This window comes from Balaenoptera physalus (assembly GCF_965194825.1).
Source record: "Balaenoptera physalus genome assembly, chromosome: 1".
NCBI classification, from domain to species: Eukaryota; Metazoa; Chordata; class Mammalia; order Artiodactyla; family Balaenopteridae; genus Balaenoptera; species Balaenoptera physalus.
This window is the reverse complement of record NC_138882.1, coordinates 48,988,408-49,010,598: the sequence shown is the minus strand read 5'-3', so window position 1 is coordinate 49,010,598 and position 22,191 is coordinate 48,988,408. Positions and strand designations below refer to the sequence as shown.

General features: G+C 45.1%; 1 pseudogene across 1 annotated transcript; it reads left to right on the top strand.

Annotated features, from left to right (window-relative positions):
- Positions 1 to 14,513: 14,513 nt before the first annotated feature.
- On the top strand, positions 14,514 to 19,089 carry LOC309646492 (RNA-binding protein with serine-rich domain 1 pseudogene; annotated as a pseudogene). The gene has a single exon. The product of its transcript is annotated as an RNA-binding protein with serine-rich domain 1 pseudogene (transcript).
- The last annotated feature ends 3,102 nt before the right edge of the window (positions 19,090 to 22,191 follow it).

Genomic DNA, 22,191 nt, shown 5'->3' with positions numbered 1-22,191 from the left:
TATCCTCACAGAATGTCCAGAGGCAGAAAAGACAGCTCTATCATATACATAAAATATTCCTTTATGACGGGGGAGCACGTTACCAGAAGAACCAGAGCAGGCTTCCCCTCACATCTCCCTGCCTGGGCTTGCATTTCATGCCCACCCCTAAACCCACCACCAACAAGGGAATCACCGCGGGGCTCAGCCTGCTTTACTATTGTTTTACGCCTTGCCTGTGGTGGGCACGCAGGCCCACCTTCCTCTGAGAGGGAGGGGAGCTGGTGAAAAGAAAAGGAGGGAGTTCTCTATAGGAAGAAAGAAAGGCAAGTGGTTTTAAAGCAAAAAAAGAAAAAATCTCATTTTACAGTAGAAGAAATGGAAGTTTCGAGAATTAAGTAACTTGTTCAAAGGCAGGCAACTTGCAAGCAGCAGAGTTGGGATTCAAAACAGAGCCCATACCCTGACACATTCCAAATCAGGTCAAAGTCACCTGCCCCCTGCAGCCTCCCCTGCATTCCTGACCTCAGCCTCCAGGCACTTACTCACTCTGGGGTCAGAGGCTTCTTGCCCCATCAAGGTCACAATACACAGATGTTATTTGCTTTCCCAGCCTTCTCTAGGGCAAGGACTAGATCTCATCCATCTATTTATTTCTCTTTTATCCCCACCCTCTAACATCATGCTTAGTTTCCTTTTTTTTTTTTAAATTAATTTATTTATTTATTTTTGGCTGCATTGGGTCTTCGTTACTGCGTGTGGATTTTCTCCAGTCGTGGTGAGCAGGGGCAACTCTTCATTGCGGTGCGCGGGCTTCTCATTGCGGTAGCTTCTCTTGTTGTGGAGCACGGGCTCTAGGCACACGGGCTCAGTAGTTGTGGCACGGGGGCTCAGTAGCTATGACTCGCGGGCTATAGAGTGGGGGCTCAGTAGTTGTGGTGCACGGGCTTAGTAGCTCCGTGGCATGTGGGATCTTCCCGGCCCAGAGCACGAACCCATGTCCCCTGCATTGGCAGGTGGATTCTTAACAACTGTGCCACTAGGGAAGCCCCTTAGTTGCTTTTAAAATAAACCTCCATCTACTCTCCTATGAGACTGAATTTTCCTCCTCAGTATAAAACATATCTCTTTTCTTTTGCCTCTTCCTCAGCCTTACCACTGCCCAGAACTCAGTAATAATACCAGCAAACATTTAGAATAAGTAAAGGCTCAGACTTTGGACCCTGACAAGCCAAAGTTTCAATTCTGGCTCTGCCACTTACTAGCCATGTGACTTAAGGCTCATGACTGAACCTCTCTAGGCCTCAGTCTCCTTACCCATAAAATGAGGATGTTTCCCACACGAGGTTATAGTAAGAATTGAAAGAGATAGAGTTTAGCACAGCCCTCAGTAAACGGGAGTTATCGTTCTGAATTAGTATAATAAAAATGAAAACTCACGTTATCATAGTTTGTGGCGCTTTCTCTACATTATCTGGCCTGACCCTGATAACAGCCGTCTTCGGGGAAGGATGCTGCCTCCCTGAGATGTTGAGGAGACCATGCCTGAGAGAGGTGAAGAGCCTTGTCTCTTTCAGATTCTTCTATTACATTCTATGGTACACTCTTGGGGTGCTATTCCCCCATTATGTGTGTCAGCTCACCCTCCTTGTTGTGGATTACCTCTTATGGGTTAGATTGTGTCCATCTCTCACCCCCAAATTCATATGTTGAAGTCCTAACCTCCAGTACCTCAGGATGTGACGTTATTTGGAAATAGGAGTATTGTGGATGTAATTGTATGAGTCAAGATGAGGTCACACTGAAGTAAAAATGTAAGTCCTTGGACTACCTATTCAAGAAAAGTTCATTTTCTAATTCATTTATACACATGAATTACTTTTTAGTGACGATAAAACCTGTTTATTTGCCATCAAGTTGTCTAGGAAACGAATCAAATTCGGCATTTATTTTCAGTTTTTAAAATAATTTTAGACATGAATATTGCTAAAATATGTTGAAACTTCTCTGCTACCTTTAATTAGGGATGGTGAAAACAATTTAAGTTTTTATCTTTTATGGCTCAGTTAGTTATCTTGTGCCATCATATAGGAAGGAACACCATGAGGTAGGGGGTGGGATACAGAGGGAGCGCTGTGATTATCTGCACTTAACCCCAAACTGGTAAAATCGTTTAAGTTTTGTTTTGCTTGTCAGAGTTTTTTCTCTTAGGCTACCAGCTAGTTCTTCTCTGCGGTCCGTACGTCAATTTTCTCTTCAATTAATATACCATTTCTAATTTATGACCTAGTAAATGAATCAGGAAGATACACTTATTAACACTGCACATAAAAGCAGAGCGAACTGGCGCTGCGTGAGGTTTCCAGGTGCCTCTCTGCGTGATTGCCACTGCTTGAACTTCAGCACGTTGATTCCAGCTAAAGTGTTTAAGGGTGTTCTTTTCTCTTGGACCTTCTCTGTGTTCTGGATGCCTGAGGTTTCCTATCTATAATCCTCCAGAAGTGAGTGAAGTATAGCTATGGATATTATTCTCAGAGATTCCACTCTTTAACACCTAACTCCATGCGTAAAAGTGTGGATTTGAGCACTCTTTCATTTTTCCGTTCTGTGTTCCCTCCCTCTCCCAGCTACTATTGCCCTGTCCCCTTCTCTCTAAGCATTCATCCAGCGGCATATTGTCATGAAATAAAATTGGCCTCTGAATTTGGACCACTCCGTCGAATTCCTGATTTTTCTTAGGATGTAAACTTGGAAAGTCATATGGCTTCTCTGAACCTCAATCATCTAATTAAAAAGAGTGATAATTCTTCTTAGATGTGAAAACTGAAGGTGGTAATGCTGGGAAAGCATTTTCTAAAAGTATTGTCATTCACCAGTGTAACCTCTCACATACCCTTGCTAACAATTATTGACAATTATTCTGCGACAGACACTGAATTAGGCTTCATAGATTTTTCTCATTTAATCTTCACCAAAAAATCCTGATTTATGCTACAATAATGCTACTTTTATCCTCATTTTGAGAAAGAGGAAACTGATGCTTCGAAAGGTTAATTAACCGAAGTTCATGCAGGTAGTAAATGTTAGAGTTAAGGTTTAAGCTCAGGCAGGAGGATTTCAGACCCCAAATCTGAGTCTCCATACAATGGCAGAATTCAGATATCTTGGCTGGTGGGGATCAGGGAAAGAGGAGGGGTGACTTAGGGGAGCAGATTCGCAAAGGCCCCTCAGACCACAGCCCCACCGGTGGCTGTCTCTGCATCATTCTCCATTCAGGCCCAGGGCAGCCCTGCCCCGCATTCCCACGCCAGCTTCCAGAGTCCCACTTCAAGAATAATTCAAACTCCCTTCCAGGTAGAGGTCGGACCAACTCCCTCACAGGCCATGCTGAATTTCTATGGATTCCTGTATGTAGCTGGCGTTGCAACTTTTCCGTGGTGAAGTGGGGCAAGCAAGGCCCTAACACCCATGGAAACACATCTGTGTCTCCATCATGCCAGCCAGCACTTGATGATCTAAGACAAAGCTATACTTCTATAGAGTTCTATATAGCTCCAAGCTGCTGATGGAGCCCAGAGTCACTTGTTTACAAGCACTTTCTTTGCCTGCTCTTTCCCTCTGGCTATGCACCTGCCTAATCTCTCTATGTGAAAAGCCCCAGGATCAAAAAGGATATTGAGTCATTACCTAATAATCTAACAATCTAAAGAATTCAGCAATGACTGCAATCTCCTGTGAGAGCTTTCCTTATAACTTGGACCATGTGAACAAAATAGGATTACCAAAGAGGGGACTATAATCTGGGGCTAAGTGAGGTTTAACTAGCTGGAACTGTCACGTTCTGGCCAAAAAGTACTGGCGCTTCTCTCCCGTGGTTCTCCATTTACCCCGTCATTTATTGACTCCTCACAACTGGATGGCATTTAAACATAAACTAATGGCATGACCCTTCTTATGCAACACACTCTGTGGGTAGCAGATCCTTATGATAAGCATCACCCTATTTGACAGATAAAGTAATTGAGGTTTAAGGACTTGTCAGAGGTCACATAGGCAGGAGGTGAAAGACTGGGATTCAAACTCAGGTTCAGCTGGGACCAAAGCCTGGTGCTTGCCCCTGGACCACTTTGCCTCTTGGACTGACCCTCACCACTCATTCATTCCCTGGGTAACTGGACTGTGCCAAACATGCCTGGTCAGAATGTCAATACCATACGTGACAAGATGAATAATCCTACCTCTAAAATACCCAGCCAGCTTGCAGTTTGCTCGCCCTGATTCATGGAAATGAAGAAGCATTGTTAAAGCATGTATTTGGCCCCTGCCTGAGAAACCAGAGCCCGCTGCTAACAGGCAGCTGACAGTAGTGCCTGGCTTTCTGCAGAAACAGGCTGTTTTAAAGCCAGCATCAAATGCACTCCTTCAGGAGGACCCCTTCTTCCCACCCCTCCTTAGATCCCTGGTAAGTTTCTATTCTCCATTAATCTTTATCCCAAGAATTGTATTCCCAGGATGGCCCTAACTCAGGGAGGAAACTGAAGGTTGGATTAGCATAAAAATATGTGCTTTTCATTAGATTGTAGGGAGGCAGCATGCGTTGTAACCTGCCCAACTTCAACACTTGGAATAGAATCATAGCTCACAGTCTGAGAAATACAATCAGTGCTAGATTCCCAGTATGCCCCTGACTGCTCAGGATCTCTGGCTCCCTGCTGGTTCATCAGACCCAAAATAAATGCCACAGTCTGGCATTCAAGGTCTTCAGTCTGCTGTCTCCAGGTCTCCCTAGTCAACCCTGGCTGCTCCGCCCAAAGCTCCCAGGCTTGGCAGGCAGCTCCCCCACAGCTCCTCCCCATCATGGCGCCTTGGCTTACGCCTGAAACACCCTCTCATCTCCATCCTCCCCCTCTAACCCCATCATTTCTTTTAAGACTGACAAGGCTCCAGGAAGCTCTTCCTGACCAGCCCCTATGTCTACATTTGTTTCCATTAGCCCTTACTCAGTAGACCTCCCATGGGTCATCAAGCCCTTCTTTGGCCAACATTTTTTGAGCCCTTTCTGTGTGCTAGGCCCTGGGATAAGTGCTTTGCATATCATCCTCTTGCTCTGCTCCCCTTTACAGGAAACCTCCTCAAAGAAGTTGTTTATACTCGCGTCTCAACTCCTGTCCCCTCGTGCTCTTTTGAACCAACTTCAAACAGACCCTTGTCCCCACCTCTCTGCTGAAATTGTTCTTTTCAAGGTCACTGATGATTTCTATGCTGCTAAATCCAATGATTACTTTCCAATCCTCTTCCTCGTTGATCTTTCAACAGGATTTGTAGCAAGCATCGGACTCTATCATACTCTCTTATGTTGAGTAAGTTTTACTTAAGAGAAGTTAGATAATACCCCCCCAAAATTGTCTATTTCTTCCTATTTGACCTTACGAAATAAAGGCTGAATATAAATACACACACACACACCCCTAAAATTACTATAATTGTTTCAGCTGCAACTGTAATCTGATATGTGGTGTGACTACTCAAATAATGGATCTTGCTGCTAACAATGTATTTGTTTCCCCAAATGATAACTTTGGATTAAATTCTGAACAAAGCAAAGTACAATGTGCCTTTGATTTAAATGATTAAATATTAAGCGTATATTGCCATACTAAAAAGAATATTTTGTAAAGTGGAAAGAGAGTCGAGGTTCAAATAATTCAAATAATTATAATTTCTTTCACTTCAGTGAATGCCTGACAAGGCATTCAAAGTTGTGTGGGACATGAGATCGTTCTCTTTGTGTGATACTTGTCCCGCACATTGCAGGATATCGAATAGCCCTGGCTCCTGCCTATGAAATGCCAGTAGCACCCACAGTCATTGTAAAAGCCAACAGTGCCCCTTAAGATTTCCACAGTGATCCTTCAGAGGTGACACCATGTGGGGAGACAATTCTCCTGCCTTTCTGAACAGCTCATGAGCAGAGATGCCGACTGGCTTTATTCCGGACTGTCTTTTCAAGGATCTTTGTGTAGCAAACAGCTTTGGAACATACAGATAGTGTCCATCTCAGAGCAAAGGATAGGCATGCCTATTGCCTGTTACAAAAGCTTCAGGCTCCCTCAGCCTGGGGTTCCTTTCCTGTCATGCAACCCCCTGTGTGTATGCAGGCACCTCTGGCCCTCTCCACATTGCCTTAGGGAACTGAGATTCAGGGAACAGGGTAGGGAAAGGCGGGTACTCTGGCTACGGCTGAGAGTAATAATGTCTTTTGTCTGTGACCCCAGGAACTCATGTTTTCTGCCAGCATCCATGAGGCTGGGGTAAGCTGACCTCAAATAGGGTCAAACTCAGATCCTTCACAGTTTCTGACAATCACTCCACTGAAAATCAGTAGAACTCTATGCTAACTCCCATTTCTGTATACTAGTCCTGACCTCTTCCTGAACTCCAGACACTTATAACCAATTGCCATCAACACTTGAACGTCCAACAGGCATCTCAAACTTAAAGTGCCCCCCAATACACTCCTTATCTTTCCCCCAGATCCTTTTCTTCCTGAAGCCTTTGTCATCTCAACAGAGTGCAAATTCACCTTTTCTTGCCTCAGGCTGAAAATCTTGGTGTTGGGGTTTGGGGAGGTGCTTTCCTTTCTCTTATACCACACATCTCATCAGTGTCTTAGTCCTCCTGACGCTACCTTCAAAAACGATACAAACTCTGACCACTTCTCACCGTCTTCACCTCTCTCACCCTGGTCCACACCACCATCAGCTGCCATCTGGATAACTGCCATTGTCTTAACTGGTCCCTTCCCCAGACAATGAATGACTCACTAGCTCATGTCACCTCTTTTAAGTCTCTGCTCAAATGTCACCATTATCACACAAGTTTTCATGTATGACCCTATTTAAAATAGCAACCCCTTGCAGGCCTGGTGAATCCTATTCCCTATCTCTGCTTTATTTTTCCCTCTAGACTTTATTAGCATCTAATATATACATACATTGCTTGCATATCTTTTATGATCCATCTCCTCGCATTAAAATGTAATTGTCTGTTGAATGGGTGAATCAATCGATATAATCTTCACAGCACAGCCCTGGAATTCCAAAAGTAAAATTTGCAATAGTTGCTAGAACTGAACTGCTCATAACCTGTGTGGAGGGAGAGGATTAAATGCCATGAAACAACTGACAAACAAAACCTGAAACCAGGAAGCCTAGGGTCAGATCCTAGTTATATCGTTGGCTAGCTCTGTACTACTGGGTAAGATAATAACATTGACCTACAGTTATTTCTTTTGTCAAACAAGCACATTCCCTGCTGATCCCGTGTGTTGCGGTGATTGACAAGCTTAGTAAGATATCCCCCAAAGCTCTGTAAACTGTAAAGGACCGTGAGGATTTGTTTTATGCTGTTTATCTTTAAAACATACCACCGTTTTCATTCCCATTGTCACAGTTACAGCCTGTATGATCTTGATCGGCAAGCATTCCTGTGCTTTGTTGTATACCTGGATTGTCTCAAGCAGTTCTGTCTGTACTAAATGCCTTTGCCCCACCCTTGCCATTTGCCCTGGCCCAGATCCCCTGCTACAGAGACTCCAGGTCCTAAGATGGAATGTCTTTCCCATCCCCTGTACTACTTTGGAATGGTACTGTCAGGCTTTTCAGGGTGTGACTGTTATTAAAGGTGTTACTGCTCCTTAGCAGCTCCTAGGTTGCAGGTATTGGGCCTATTCACCTTTGTGACTCCCCGACTCCTAACACAGTGTGGTTATAGCACAGCCTCTACTTCACTGAATGAGCTCAACATGTCAGGGAGCAAGCTGGAAGCAATTTATGATTTCTCACTGACATTCTCTGTAAAGAAATCGCCACTTTCCAATCTCTTGTCAACCTCAGCTTCTTACGTGGGCTGCGTGAAGGACAAAAGCCAGCAGCGTGGCTCCAAGCCTTCCCTTTGAAAGTCTTTCGTAGAGACTCCAGCACCTCCCATTGGAATGACAACAGGATTTCCCATCAAGGGCTGTATTACTAACCATTGAAGCCTCTGCCAAAACTTAGAGACAAAAGAGTGAGTTACAGGGAAGATCTTATTTCAAGCATTTGTTGAATTGAATACCAAAAATGGAAAATGACAAGATATAGCTCCAAATGAGGTGTATTACACTTGAGATGAGTCCAGAAGACCTACTCTGCTAGGAACGGAGCAGCTGGTGAATTCTTAAGCTCCTTTCTGGAAATGTCTTCGAACAGAAGACTGGGAAAGCAGTGAAGGAAATGTCTTGGAAAGAAGAGCTCTTTGGTGATGTGGATGTGACAAGACACTTGGAAAATATGCTCATGCCATCGTGCAGTTTGTAACAAGATGGGAACAGTTCAATCCTGGACACGAGGGCCCTTTGATGACAGGGAGGAACTACCTCTGCTGGGGACTGCCTGTGGCAATCCTAAACCTCCTCAGTTAAACATCAATATTGACCTGCCAATCCCTCCCTTTTTTGCCCCCAAATTCCATATCCCAGTAGAAATTCCTGGGAATCTGCTTCTCACCAGCTTAGGGACTGGAATGGAGGGGAGAAACAGAAACAGGCATGAGCGACACTAACTACCATTATTGAAGCACAAACAATGATCTACACACTTGCCTATTATAAGCCATTTAATCTTTACAATTATTCTGAGGAGTATACAGAACTAGCCCCATGGGGAAACCGAGGCTCAGGTTGCTGAAGACATTTTCCCATGAAAACACAGCTAGAAGAAACAGGGGAGGTACAATTTGCTATTCCCAGAACCTTCCCTGGACAGCCCTGCTGGCGCTCACCCTGTGTGCTCCACCTGAAAGACCACTGCTCATCTCTACTGGTCCAGATCCCACTCTTCTTAAAGGGGCAGCTCCCATCTAACTACCTGCGTACAGCAGTCTTGATTCCTTCCAAGGTGGAAGCAACGGCTCCTTCTTCCATCAGATGGAACATTGTACCTTCTATCCGACATGTCACAGTGCCCCCCCCCCACCGCCCCCAACGTGGCCATTTGTGTACATCATATTTCCTCTACTAGAAGGAAAAATCCTTGTGGGCCGTGACAGTGTCTTTCTTCACCTTAGTATTACCCAAAGCATATAATAAAAGCATTAGAGCAAGTTTCTTGCTCATAGTAGGTATTCAACACATATTTGTTGAATGAGGAACACAGAGGCATTGTAATATGTGAAATCTCAGGTATTCTGGTACCAGAGCCCCTTGATTTCAGCTCAGATGAACAAGATCTGAGGGTTCGCTGTCATCAAAAGCAAACGCTGGCCCAATTCCAGAGGGCATCTACCCCTTCCTGGCTTCTGCTTCAAAGTTTCCCCTAAGTCCCAGTCGCGGCCCTCTTGATCTTTCCCTGTTTGCTCATTAAAGTTAATTTGGGACATGAAAAGATCCAGGACTGAATATTTCATTCAGGCCAGGTCTTCTTCATACAGCAACTGCAGACAAAACGTACAAAGAGGGCAGAGGTTATCAGTACGAGGCCAGTGCATGTAGCACCTGTTTAAAACCTGGACCCTCTGTTCGTGGATATAGATGTTCAGTCAGCTTTGGGATGCTAAGAATAGCAGGAAAAGTAGATTATGTCTCTTCATAGAGATGTCATGAGTCTTCAAGAAGTTCCACAGCTCTCCTTGTGGGAGGGATTAAGAAAATGCCCATTTGTGTGAAAATGGTCTTATTTTGAGTCCGGGGTATGGACGAAGATCATTGTTAAGAATATCAGTTATTGGGACTTCCCTGGCTGTCCAGTGGTTACGACTCTACACTTCCCTTGCAAGGGGGCACAGGTTTGATCTCTGGTTGGGGAACTAAGATCCCCCATACCGCACGGGGCAGCCAAAGAAACAAGAAGAAAAGGAATATCAGTTATCACCTTCTGAGCTCTTACACTGTGCCGAGGATCGTGCTGAGTGTTTCCACGTGGATTACCTCTTCCAATCCTCCCAGTCATCCTCCGAGTGGTATTATAATTGACCTTGTATTTCTTATGAGGAAAGCATGGCCTAGAGAAGTTAAGTTACTGGACTGAGATCTTACAGCTATCGGACGACAGGGAAGGTGACAAAGGTGAGATTCCAGCCATGGCAGAATAGGCCCAGGGTCTGGACTACCAACCACCACATCCTATTGTTTCTTAGGATGTCTCAAAATGTATTTTTTAGCAGGCAGAAAAGATACTAACCAATAACTGCTGCCTTAGATGGTGCTGCTCTGAAGAGTCGGGTAAGGCCTTGGTTTTTGTTAAATTTCACATATAAAATTCACTTATTTGAGGAATGAAAGAACAGAGGTTGTCGCATAAGCAATTGGTGCCATGAGAACCCAAGGACATCTTTGCCTATGTGACATGCCTATATGGCATGTCAAGGTTCTAGGATTCAAAGAGATGGTCTGTAAAGTTTTACAAAGCTGGAGCCAGAGGGGTGAGCAAAGTGGACGAATACAGAAGCACAGTAAAGTATCGCCAGTCTCAAGTTCCTATCGCCTTCGATTCTAACAGACATATCTTTGTTTTAGAAGAAATTTTAATTCTAGTAAATGTAAGTTACTCAGTCCTATGGAAATATTTTTAAAAGCAGAACTGGGGTCAGGACTAAAATAAGAAACAATGCAAGCATAAAATAAAATTCTACTAACAAGTCCAAATATATCAATGATCACGATAAATGTAAGTATCTTAAATTCCCCTGTCAAAGTAATAGATTTTCAGAACAGGTTAAAATACAAAGTCAAGCTATATGCTGATTATAAGACATATGCTTAAACAACTGGGCACAGAAAGGATGAAAACATAGGCATTAAAGCACAGCAAAGGAAACCATAAACAAGACCAAAAGACAACCCTCAGAATGGGAGAAAATATTTGCAAATGAAGCAACTGACAAAGGATTAATCTCCAAAATTTACAAGCAGCTCATGCAGCTCAATAACAAAAAAACAAACAACCCAATCCAAAAATGGACAGAAGACCTAAATAAACATTTCTCCAAAGAAGATATACAGATTGCCAGCAAACACATGAAAGAATGCTCAACATCATTAATAATTAGAGAAATGCAAATCAAAACTACAATGAGATATCATCTCACACTGGTCAGAATGGCCATCCTCAAAAAATCTAGAAACAATAAATGCTGGAGAGGGTGTGGAGAAAAGGGAACCCTCTTGCACTGTTGGTGGGAATGTAAATTGATACAGCCACTATGGAGAACAGTATGGAGGTTCCTTAAAAAACTAAAAATAGAACTATCATACGACCCAGCAATCCCACTACTGGGCATATACCCTGAGAAAACCATAGTTCAAAAAGAGTCATGTACCAAAATGTTCATTGCAGCTCTATTTACAATAGCCAGGACATGGAAGCAACCTAAGTGTCCATCATCGGATGAATGGTTAAAGAAGATGTGGCACATATATACAGTGGAATATTACTCAGCCATAAAAAGAAACGAAATTGAGTTATTTGTAGTGAGGTAGATGGAGTTAGAGTCTGTCATACAGAGTGAAGTAAGTCAGAAAGAGAAAAACAAATACAGTATGCTAACACATATATATGGAATCGAAGGGGGAAAAAATGTTCATGAAGAACCTAGTGGCAAGATGGGAATAAAGACACAGACCTACTAGAGAATGGATATGGGGAGGGGGAAGGGTAAGCTGTGACAAAGTGAGAGAGTGGCATGGACATATATACACTACCAAACGTAAAATAGATAGCTAGTGGGAAGCAGCCGCATAGCACAGGGAGATCAGCTCGGTGCTTTGTGACCACCTAGAGGGGTGGGATAGGGAGGGTGGGAGGGAGGGAGATGCAAGAGGAAAGAGATACGGGAACATATGTATATGTATAACTGATTCACTTTGTTGTAAAGCAGAAACTAACACACCATTGTAAAGCAATTATACTCCAATAAAGATGTTAAAAAATAATAATAATAAATAAAATACTTTTGAAGAATGAAAAAAAAAGTAGACTAGAAAAATAATAAAAGAAAATAGATGTTATAATACTAACATCAGACAAAAGAACACTAAAGATGAGAATCACTAACATTAAAAGGGACAAATATATTTTGTCCTTTCTGTTACCTTCAACTCACAAAGAAGATATAACAATCATCAATTTTAATGCTATAACACTGCAGCCTCTATATGCGTAAAATAAAAACTGATAGAAATAAAAAGAGAAATGTTTTCCAGATAACTTTTTGGTTAAATAAAAAATAAATAAAGTAATAATGAAAATATAAATGGAAAAATTATTCAGAAGCGAATGACAGTGAAAGCGCTCTATGTATCAAAACCTATGGGATGCAGCAAGAGTGGACTCAGCTAAAAAAGTAGTCACCTTGCCATTTCCTGAGCCTTCAGGCTCTTTACACTAGCACTGCACCATTTGCTACAATGGCCACTGTCCACATGTGGCTAGTTAAATTTCAATCTATTACAATGAAAAATTCCCTTCCCTAGTTGCACTGACCACATTTCAAGTGCTCAATAGCCACAAGTGGCTAGAAGTTATCATAGTGGACAGCACAGATTTTAGGAACTTCTCATCCTTGCAGAATGTTCTGCTTGGCAGTGCTTCTCTAGAGTTCGCCAGGGAAGTTCCAGTATGTCAACTTTGCTGACTGTAGGCCGCCACTGAGCCCAGGTTTCAATTGGCAAAACTAGCCAACTATCGATATTTATACCATTCCCAGATGCTCAAGCCACGTATTAAACCTAGAATCTCAGGAGAGTCAACTCATATTGATAAATGAGGCTCAATCAACACTTCAATTTCATTCTACATAGTCAAACAGCTTTAGAATTCATTCACATCCACGTTCCCCATACTCTTGCCAATGCCGATTGGTGAGGTCTCGTAACCCTTTTGGTGGGTCGATTCCCTCTCTCACCTCAGGCCAGGTCTTGTACCCCCTTGTCTGGGCTGTGTTGGGATCTACTCTTGTTAGAGACATGGAGGTATTAAGAGTGGTGGGAATAGGTCCTACAAAGACTGGCATCCCCTGGTGACGGGACCCTCCTGGGTGCAGTCACTGAAAGGTGTTTATGCAGAGGAAGACTTTTTCTCTCAAGTGGGAAGACGGGTTTCCTCCATCAGAAAGAGAGGTCCTATGGAAATGGGGAGTTCAAACCTCTCAGCCTGCCCTGTTTCCCCATTCCAGATCTCAAGGTCCCATGCCTTCCCCCACAGGTGCCCTTGCCTTAGCATTAGAGACTGGTGGGGCAGGCCTTTAACTGGCCCTGCCACTCTACAACACAGCCAGTACAGCCCTGGGTTCTTAGCCATGTTGGCCCTGCAACGATAAGAACTGAGGGATTCCTTTCAAGTTGGTATAAAGGCTTTTGAAAGTACTTGACACTAGAACCTTCCCTGAGTTTCTGGCAGTTTTCTAAGACATATCCAGGGATGATTCTGACCAACCTTGAACCTCCCCCAGGAACACCTCCTGTCATTGAACTATTCTAATCTGCACTGGACTCATCATTCAGCAGGACATTCTCTAATTAGTGTGTAATTTGTGTATTTCCTGTGCGTGTCTGAGTCTACTACACCTTTAACTATATCGTAAGCTTTGTGAGGGCAAGATTATCTCACAGCAGTTAGTAAATTCATATGTACTGAATTCCTGAAGGCATTCTGGCTCATCCTGGCATTTCCTGCCAGACAAGTGGCAGTGGCTGTGCTGGGGCCCCTCGAGAACGTGGGGTGGTGGGTAGGGGAGACAGGTCGGAGGGAGAGTCTCGTGTGGAGCAGCCAGGCCGTGAAGGACCTCCATGGGCTCCTGTGGTCAGGCTGAGTTTGCCTCAGGAAACTCTTTCGAGGCACTTGGTGTCCACAGACTCTGGAGCTGTCTGCCAGCTCTGCTAATCATTCACCACCTTTGGCTTCCTTCTTGGCGACTGGTGAGCCATGTCTGGTTTGTGACGGGTGATTCCTATCTTCAAAGTCTTGGTCAGGATGTTCCTATTTTAATGAACCACATGCAGCCTTGATGCCTGGCCAAGGTGGGGCCTGAGCAACCCGGACGGGACCTGAAGTGGGGCTCCTTGTCCCCATGCATGCCACTTGCAACCTCACATTGCTGTGGGCTCAGTGCCGCTGTCCTCTCTCCCCCTCTGGCCACTGGCAATCAGCTGCCGGAAATGGCCAAGAGGTGGAGAGAAATGTGGTGGTCAGGAGATGACTGGTGTCTGCTTGTCCCTCAGTGTCCACTCTGTCCCTTAGATCTACAGCTCTGAGGTGCTGCAGATATCATTAGGAGCGACCTGAAACAGCCTTTATTGACACCTGCAGTCCAATGTAGGTAGAACTGGGCTACTCAGAAACGTGTACTGGCTCTTTGCTGACGGTGAATACTCAGCAGAGCAAAGGTCTTTGCTGCACAGAGGGCCACTTGCGCTCACAGCAGCTCAACAACTCCCCAGAGCACTGGCAAGAACCAAAGAGAATACTGGAGATTTCTCCTCCCTGGTTCACTCATCATAGTGTCATGTGCATGGCTTCCCTTTGTACCTCCTCTCCCTGAGCATTCAGCTTTTTGAAGTTTTCTGGGTGTTTTGATCACTAGTTAAAAAGGAAATACTGTGGGGTTCTACAACCACTCCCTTCTAGGCAACAACCCCATGCTTCCCTCCCTCCTTCTCTCTCTCCCTCTTTCTCTGTCTCCCTGCTTCTCTCTCTCCCTGCTTCTCTCTCTCCCCGCTTCTCTTTCTCCCTCCTTCTCTGTCTCCCTGCTTCTCTCTCTCCTTCCTTCTCTCTCTCCCTGCTTCTCTCTCTCCCTGCTTCTCTCTCTCCCTCCTTCTCTCTCTCCCTCTTTCTCTCTCTCCCTCCTTCTCTCTCTCCCTCCTTCTCTCTCTCCCATCATGCAAATGATGTTATATCATTTGCAAATATTTTCTCCCATTCTGTAAGTTGTCTTCTTATTTTTTTCTTTTTTTATGGTTTCCTTTGCTGTGCAAAGTTGTAAGTTTGATGAGGTCCCATTTGTTTATTTTTGTTTTTATTTCTATTGCCTTGGGGGACTGACCTAAGAAAACATTGGTACGATTTATGTCAGAGAATGTTTTGCCTATGCTCTCTTCCAGGAGTATTATGGTGTCATGTCTTACTTAACATGTGTTTAGTTCTCACACTGCATGTTTCTGTTTCTGGAGTCTCTATTACATCATACTATGTTAATTTATGGGCATATGATACTTGCTTGCTCCTACACCACAGTTTTAATTATTGAATATGTATAATGTATTATGAAAATTGGTAAAGCAATTTATTCCTCATTTTTTCTTCTGGGAAAAAAAAAAAGAAAAAGACCTGGGTTCTTCTGTAAATGTCTTTCCCAGATATATTTTAGAATGGGTTTGCTGAATTCCATTAAAATTATGGGGACAATTTTTTTTTTTTGGATTGGGAGTGCATTTAATTTAAATATGTTTCTATAAATGCAGGTATGTTACCCAAAAGATATGTTTTATGAGATACTATGTTGGTAGAAATTCATTAATTATCAGAGATTTGCCTAGCAGTTTAGAACTGGAGCACAAATAACTTGCTAAGAGCAAGGAGGAAGTGTTTTCTCAGTTACTTCATCATTTCCCATGACTGTATTAAAAAACGGCGATAAAAAAGTGGCATCCCAGAAGAAAAATAATGGGAAAAAGCCAAGTAACTAAGTGTAACAGGAGAAACAAGAAGGATTTGAAACACTCTGACCTGTACCCAGAAAGGTAAGCCCCAGCCGGGAACGTGGAGGTTTGTTAGCCTCTGCACACCCTGGGGAGCCTGGGGATAGAGACAGAAAGTATGATGTATACATACTGTTTAGGAGGATGGGGGATATTTTCACTGTTCTACTCATGCACACTGGGTCTCCTTGCTGCCCACTTTTTACCCACTTTGTTGTCTGATTAATCACCCCTTTCTCTGCAGAGAAGTCAGTGGAAGCCAGATGACAGAAGCAGGGGCTTGGCTTTCAAACCTACCAGCTTAAATCCCTGTCCTGTCCCTGACCAGCCATGAGTCTTTGGGCAAATTAACCTGTTGGAGTCTCAGTTATGGAGATTTCTGGAAAACCAAGAGGGCGCACCTTACGTAGGGATATTAAGCAACGATATACAGAGAAACTCTTTCAAAGTCAGTGGCGTGTTTTTACACACAGACCAGAAAGAGAGTGGACCCGCTGCTTAGATAATTCAGACTTTAGACCGTTGAAGTCTCCCTGAGAGTTCACAGGGCAATCAGACATTGAGGAGAGACAGGAAAGGGAGGTGCTAGAAGCAAAGGAGACTTTATTAAGCATCAACTGTGTAGAGGACAACATTATATTCTTCTGGAACTTGCAGAGCAAATTAGGTAGCTAGGATATGACAAAGTCTCCGCTCCCTTTTTTTCTCTGGCCATGTCCTGTGGCATGCAGGAGTTCCCCGACCAGGGATCGAACCCATGCCCCCTGCAGTGGAAGTGCAGAGTCTTAACCACTGGACAGCCAGGGAAGTCCCACAGAGTCCCTGCTCTTAAGCAGCCTAGCTTTTAGTTGGTGAGGCAAAACCTCCCCACCAAAAACAATATGAGAAACAGGACAAGGCAGAATCCATCTGTCTAACAAAGGAGAGAAGAACAAAACTCAGGAGGTCTCCACCCCCCTTCTCCCTTGAGGGCTCCTCAAGTTTTGGGCTGTATATACAGAGCTAACTTCTACCTACTTTTATCATCTCCCTCTGGCCACTGCTCCCAGGCAGAATGGAAAGTTGTGGACAGGAGTCTACACTTCTGGTGAGCTGGTTCTCATTGTTCCCTTCCATCCTAGTACATGGGGAACTAACTGACTTCTGCCAAAGGAGGAAGGTAAATATTTCCCAACGTGCACCTGTGAGAATGTGTGCACTCCTGAGGTCTGTTTGGGCCTTTGAGATGCTTCTGGTTACACTTGTCTCTCACTCCCATGGCCTGCTTTCTCCTGCTCCTGTCCAGTGCTTAGAGGAGAGGTGGACAGGTGCACAAACACGAAGATAATCCAGAAAAGGCCTGGGTTCCTCACAAACCTTTGCACATCGTTTAAGATCCCTTACTCGTATGTTTGGTTATATACTGAAAGCATGAAACCTTGTAAACACTGGGAAGTGTGCTCACATTATACATACTGAGCGTCTATCCAGCCTCTTCATTTTTCTGTAACAGACAGATTTGGGGGAGCACCTAGAAAGCCCCTCACCTGCCCCTAAATCTCTCTCCGCTGGACAGTAGATGAACCTGCAAAACTAGCTTTTGAGATTAATTTTGGGACGTCAGGGTGTCATTTCTTATTAATATGAAGATATGTTGTTGAATATTACATATTCAACATATCTGCATATGTATTGAGTATGAATTAGCTCATCAACTTTATTCTCTAATTATCATCTGCTGTGTGTCTAAAACATACAGAGGGCCTTCCCGCTCCCTAATCCTAACGCCCAGCAGCGCTGGCCTCAGAGGCTGAGGAGAGCGGGAGGAGGTCGCATCGGGGGAAGATGCTGCACTTTGGCGTAAATTGCAATCGATTAGGGATCGTTTCTCAGACTCAAGTTAGAAGTGAGCGTTCAGATAAGTGAGGCCGCCATTGCTGCTTTGAACACCTCAGAAGGGGAGAATGGATTTATCAGGAGTGAAAAAGAGCTTGCTAGGAGTCAAAGAAAATAATAAAAAGTCCAGCACTGGGGTTCCTTCTCCTACCAAACGCAAAGACCGCTCTGATGAGAAGTCCAAGGATCGCTCTAAAGATAAGGGGGCCACCAAGGCGTCCAGCGAGAAGAATCGTGGCAGGGATGAAACTCCAAAGAGGCGCAGCGCTTCCAGTGGTAGCAGCAGCACCAGGTCTCGGTCCAGCTCGACCTCCAGCTCAGGCTCGAGCACCAGCACGGGCTCCAGCAGCGGCTCCAGCTCATCTTCAGCATCGAGCCGTTCAGCAAGTTCCAGCACATCCTGCAGCTCCAGCTCTGGCAGCTCCCCTGGCTCTCCGAGTCCTTCTCGGTGCAGGCAGGACAACAGGCGGCGTTCCTGTTCCAAGTCCACACCACCCAAAAGAGATGAAAAGGAAAGAAAAAGGCGGAGCCCTTCCCCTAAACCCACCAAAGTGCACATTGGAAGGCTCACCAGGAATGTGACCAAGGATCATATCATGGAGATATTCTCCACCTATAGGAAAATTAAAATGATTGACGTGCCTGTAGAAAGGATGCACCTGCATCTGTCTAAACGCTACGCATATGTGGAGTTTGAGAATCCAGATGAGGCCGAGAAGGCGCTGAAGCACGTGGACGGAGGACACATCGATCACTGCCACTGCTGTGCTGGCCCCCTGGCCTCGGCCACCCCCTCAGGAGATTCAGCCCTCCCAGGAGAATGCTGCCACCGCCTCCCATGTGGCGCAGGTCACCCCCACGGATGAGGAGAAGGTCGCGTTCCCCTTGACGCAGGTCCCCCGTGCGCCAGCGCCACAGGAGCCGCTCCAGCTCCAACTCCTCCCTATAAGCAGGGCCACCGAAGCTCTGCCCTGTGACTTGTATCCCATCCAACTCACTTTTGTCACTTTTCTAGCCAAAGGAGGATCGGTAGGAAAGAAATCCCTCACTCAGAGGCAGGCTTCGGAAGTGAAGGCAGTAATTGCTACATTTCCCCTGGCCGCAGAGTTCCGGCTGCCGGAGTGTTGTTGGTTTGGGGGGTCACGCTTATAAAGATGCCCTCCAGTTTTCTGGCTAGAAAGCTTCCACATTCCTAGTTCCTGAGAGTCAGTTTAGTGGCAAAGCCAGCAGGGATGAGCAGGGGGCTCCAGGAGGTGGTACAGCCCCAGCCTGGGAGCATGTTTTCCCCTTCCACAGATGACCTGGGGCTGATCTGGTGGCCTGCTCGCGCCCTAACCTGCTGGCCTGCAGGGTCCCACAGGAAAGGGTGTGATTTTACGCAACTGCCGTTCCTGTTAGCCTGGCCCTGCTCCCCTGCTTGAGTCTTCTTCTGACCTCTAGGGCCAAATACCCGAAATGGTTCTTTTCACGTGTACTCATGTGTGTGCACCACACACACACACACGCACACACACACACACACATCTCCCTTTCTCTCTGAAACTGGTAAGTTGAGAGCCAGCTCTGTCGGGTCATCCCCTCCCACCCCCCCACCCTCCCTTGTGTTGGTGTTCATGGTGGTCGTGCAGGTTACCTTGGCAACGTGTACATGGCTTTTTTGGCTTTTATTGTACAGTTGGTACTATACATTTTCTGTTTACAGTTTTGTAACTTTGTAGCATTTTAGATAATATTGTGTTTGTACTTTGTTGTGTAGAGAAAAGAATTGTGTTGAATAAACCTAGGATTAGAGTCCAAAAATAAATAAATAAATAAATAAATAAATAAATAAATAAATAAATAAATAAACCATACATAGGTAGAAAGAGTTCTAGGCACTAGGTGACTTTCAGTTGCATTTGCAGGACTGTATTCAAGGCAAGAGTCTACATGTAAAGGGGGTGGTGAAGAACAAGGTACAGGGAATGTGAGACATGCCCTGGGAACACCAGTGGTTCTGAATTTATTGTAAGAGGTACGTGGAACCAAAGTTTCTCTGGGAGGGAGGGATAGGTGTGCTTAGAGGAGAGGAAGGCCATTATTCAACATGAATGATGCTGACCTCACAGTCTTCTGCATAATCATCTGTCCTTCCCATATAAGCAATGCTGTGGGGCAGAGAGGCAGCACTCATACGCTGACAGCGCCCCTAGTGGGGAGGAGGAGAGTTTGCACCCAGGTCACAGCACTGCCTGTGAACCCTCAGTCTCAGCCCTCAGCTTCTCCGTTTTCTATACCTCTTTAATATCAGAAAGTCCAATCTGTCCGTGCCCTTGAGGATGAAGGTCATTTTCTTGACTGTGAGAGAGTGGGGATTTCAGTGTGAAAATGCTGTGGGAGAGAGAGCTTAAGATTGCTTTACGGAAGGGCTGACCTTCCTTATTTCATGTTAACTTCAACTTTCTTTTCTTTTTCTTATGCAAGTGTGGCATAGATTGGCCAGCAATTCACCATATTCATTTCCTTTTCCTTTGTATGCTGATAAACTACAATTTCCACCTGCCTTGCAGATGGATGCAGCCTGGCAACTGTGTTCTGGCCAATGGAGTGTGAATGGAAGTGACATATATTACATTCCGGTCACATCCATAAAATCCTGTCTCGAATACTCTTCCATGCTATTTTCCTTTCCTCTGGATTTATACAGAATATCACAGCTTACTTAAAAGCCATATGTTGTTGAGGATGGAGGAGCTGCAAGATGAAAAGGAAAGATTTCCTGGATTACTCCTTTTAGGAGGCCTGTACATTGTTCAGGAACACTCATTTTAGATTACATGTGGTCAAGAAACAAACGTTTTTTGATTAAGCCATGGAAATTTTTCACATTGTTTGTTATAGCAGCTAGTTTACCAGAGCTAAAGCAAAACTAATATGGAGCCTTTAGAGAAAAATTTGGAAAAATCTATAAGCAAAAAATGAGAGAAAAAATAAGCACCTGCAATTCTAAACCTGATGATAACCACTGTAAATATTTTTCTGTAGAATCCTACATTTAAGAAAGCAGGGTGGTGAAATGGGGAAAAAGAACGACTGGAAATAGAGAGACCATGAATCCGGTCGCCATTTCCCCCTAAAGAGCAGAGCTTCGGTTTCTCTACGAAAAAAGAGAAAGAGCTTTGTCATCTGTGTTGTCTAAGGATGGAGGTTGGGGGGTTGGGGAGCAGAGAAAGGAAAAGAAGAGGGAGGGAGAGAGAGAAGCAGGGAGAGAGAGAAGCAGGGAGGGAGGCATGGGGTTGTTGCCTAGAAGGGAGTGATTGTGGAACCCCACAGTATTTCCTTTTTTTTTTTTTTTTTAAGACTGTATTTGTTTTTTAAATTTTTATTTATTTATTTATTTTTAATTTATGGCTATGTTGGGTCTTCATTTCTGTGCGAGGGCTTTCTCTAGTTGCGGCAAGTGGGGGCCACTCTTCATCGCTGTGCGCAGGCCTCTCACCATCGTGGCCTCTCTTGTTGCGGAGCACAGGCTCCAGACACGCAAGCTCAGCAATTGTGGCTCACGGGCCCAGCTGCTCCGCGGCATGTGGGATCTTCCCAGACCAGGGCCCGAACCCGTGTCCCCTGCATTAGCAGGCAGACTCTCAACCACTGCGCCACCAGGGAAGCCCCAGTATTTCCTTTTTAACTAGTGATCAAAACACCTAGAAAACTTCAAAAAGCTAAATGCTCAGGGAGAGGAGGTACAAAGGGAAGCCATGCACATGACACTGTGATGAGTGAACCAGGGAGGAGAAATCTCCAGTATTCTCTTTGGTTCTTGCCAGTGCTCTGGGGAGTTGTTGAGCTGCTGTGAGCGCAAGTGGCCCTCTGTGCAGCAAAGGCCTTTGCTCTGCTGAGTATTCACCGTCAGCAAAGAGCCAGTACACGTTTCTGAGTAGCCCAGTTCTACCTACATTGGACTGCAGGTGTCAATAAAGGCTGTTTCAGGTCGCTCCTAATGATATCTGCAGCACCTCAGAGCTGTAGATCTAAGGGACAGAGTGGACACTGAGGGACAAGCAGACACCAGTCATCTCCTGACCACCACATTTCTCTCCACCTCTTGGCCATTTCCGGCAGCTGATTGCCAGTGGCCAGAGGGGGAGAGAGGACAGCGGCACTGAGCCCACAGCAATGTGAGGTTGCAAGTGGCATGCATGGGGACAAGGAGCCCCACTTCAGGTCCCGTCCGGGTTGCTCAGGCCCCCACCTTGGCCAGGCATCAAGGCTGCATGTGGTTCATTAAAATAGGAACATCCTGACCAAGACTTTGAAGATAGGAATCACCCGTCACAAACCAGACACGGCCCACCAGTCGCCAAGAAGGAAGCCAAAGGTGGTGAATGATTAGCAGAGCTGGCAGACAGCTCCAGAGTCTGTGGACACCGAGTGCCTTGAAAGGGTTTCCTGAGGCAAACTCAGCCTGACCACAGGAGCCCATGGAGGTCCTTCACGTCCTGGCTGCTCCACACGAGACTCCCCCTCCGACCTGTCTCCCCCCACCACCACCCCACGTTCTCGAGGGGCCCCAGCACAGCCACTGCCACTTATGTGGCAGGAAATGCCAGGATGAGCCAGAATGCCTT